Genomic DNA, 2,751 nt, shown 5'->3' with positions numbered 1-2,751 from the left:
CTTTCCTCCCATCATAAACACTTCAATCCAGTGACATTAGCCTCCTGGCTGTTCACAAAGAAGACACCCCATATCTTGGCTCCAGATATTTTTCCTGGGGCTGTCCCCCATGCTTGGATTGTTCTCCCTTCTCATCTCCACCTACAGGTTTCCCTTTCTTCTCTCAAGTCCCAACTTCTACAGGAAGCCTTTCCTAATTCCCTTTCATTCTAGTGCTTTCCTTTTCTTAATTATTTCCTCTATATCTTGTCTACAACTTTTTGTTTTGTTTTGTTGTTGTTGGTACCTTGGGCCAGCGCATCACACTCTTTTCCTTCCCTCTTTCTTGTTAAAGCCCATCAGTAGACAAAGATATTGGCCACCCTGGAGGAGCCCCCACAAGCTCATCACCATAATCCATGGAGGCTGGACAGTTCTCTGGTTCCTCTCAATCTATCTGTCTCTGCTCCCAGATTTACTCATGCTTCCCACAGGGTTGAAAATTCTGCCCTGCTATCTAAGCTATACAATAGTTCTCTCACTAGGAAGATGAGTTAAAAACTCCAAGTCCCAGAATTCTCAGTGACCATTTAAGTGATTTCTTCTCGGTGGTCTCCAATAATGCTCCAGGTCCACAGGGAGGTGGATGAATAATGAGATAGGGAGAAAGGAAAGGAGGAGTCGGATACCTCATTATAATAAAATCACCTAGTAAGAAGAAAAAAAATTCAGCATTTTCCCAGGTACCTGGGGCACACTCTGAGCTATGATAGATAGGAAGAGTGGGAGACACATGTGAAGGGGCACTTGCAGAGGGAACATTGGAAACCAAGAAAAGCTCCTGACCAAGTCTTTGATGCTATAGAGCTATCAATGTCAACCAAGCAACCACCCAATCAACAAGCATTTAAATGCCTACTGTGTGCCAGATACTGTTGTAGGTGATGTCAGCATGCTCCTTCAGTTGAGGCTACTCACCAGTGGTCTCATGCAGCATACAGCCTCTTGCTGACATATAGTCTCTGTTGGGCATTGTTGCTTGCTGGTCTCAAGTGGCCTCTGGTAGAAGGGGCATTGTCCTTGCTGGTCTCATGGACAACTGCCTCTGATAGTCTCGTGGCTGCTGAGATCTCCTCTACCAGCATTACCTCTTTAGGTCTCCTGCTAGCCATTCATGCTCCTGATAAGGCTAAGTGTCTAGAAAGCCTCCTCCTGAAAAAGATGGGCTAACAGCTCTTTTGTCATAACTGTCATAATATTACTTAGTTCCTCCTGATAAACTATCTTCTCCCCAAGCCTATATCTGATTTAGGATTAGAAGGTCTTTACGGTTCTTGATAAATTCCCTTAACAGCAGCTAAGTGGTACTGTAGATAGAACTCTGGGCCTGGAGTCAGGAAGATCTGAGTTCAAATCTGACTTCAGACACTTACTAGCTGTGTGACCCTGGACAAGTCACTTAATCCTGTTTGCCTCAGTTTCCCCATCTGTAAAAATGAGCTAGAGAAGGAAATGACAAACTACTTCAGTATCGTTGCCAAGAAAACTCTAAATGAGGTCTCAGAGAGTTGGATATAATTGAACTGAAATGACTGAACAATGACAAAAAATCCCTTGTAAGGTTCCTGTGCCCCCCTATTTCTGGAGCTCTGCCAAAGAAATCTTGTAGAACTATATGTGTTCTAAGTCCCCATGTGTTGCAATTGTTCCCCCAACCAAAAAAACAGTCTTTGGGTCCTGTCATGCAAGGGTATCCGAGCAAGCCCAAAAGTGATGAAAGAGGGCAAGGTCATTGTCTTCTTCCTTCAGGCTACACTGCTGCTGTTATACTATATATCGTGTGTGTGTTGGGAGGGTATAGCAGAGAGGTGGCACCATGGTGCATAGAGTACCTGGCTTGGAGTCAGGATGACTCATCATCCAGAATTCAAATGTGGTCTCAGTCACTTACTAGTTGTATGATCCTGGGCAAGCCACTTTACCCTATTTGTCTTGGTTTCCTTATCTGTAAAATAAGCTGGAGATGGAAATGGCAAACCACTCCAGTATCTTTGCCAAGAAAACCCCAAATGGGGTCATGAAGACTGAAAATGACTCAACAAGAACAACAATAACAAATATAGACCCACACTGTGTTATATTATATTATATTATATATACACATATCATAGCTATGTAGGTAGATGTATATAGATACACATATATACATATACATTCAAGTACATATAAGTACTATATGTATATATGTGTATGCATGAGTGGGTATATAGACAATACAGAAATATACATGTGTGCATGCATGTGTGTATATCTATGCATCCACAATGCATATACACACATATATGTACATATACATGCATACATATTGTTTTGTTTGTGTACATATATGTATATATACATATATATGTATATATATATATGGCTGGCAAAAAGCTTTCTTGGGCTTAGAGCCACCCTACATTAGTGATATAATAGGGACTGTAACCCAGGTCTCCTGATAAGTAATCCAATGCTCTTTCCATTGTACTATAGTATTTATAGAATGTAATTATTGATAGCTATATTAATATAGTCATACATCACTGTAATATATTATCAATATATAACATATGACTGTACTGCAATATTACCATTAACCTCTCTGCAATGAGTTAGCACTAAGAAGCAGTGCTCAGAAGCAGAATTGCTCTCATGATGCATGATTACAGTAACATTAGGGAGCTCTCACCTCATAAAAGTTCCTCCCCAAGTCAGCTGTGAGAGAGACTTGAG

The sequence above is a fragment of the Dromiciops gliroides genome, chromosome 3 (genome assembly GCF_019393635.1).
Source record: "Dromiciops gliroides isolate mDroGli1 chromosome 3, mDroGli1.pri, whole genome shotgun sequence".
Classification (NCBI taxonomy): Eukaryota; Metazoa; Chordata; class Mammalia; order Microbiotheria; family Microbiotheriidae; genus Dromiciops; species Dromiciops gliroides.
Note: the sequence above shows the minus strand (reverse complement) of the source record.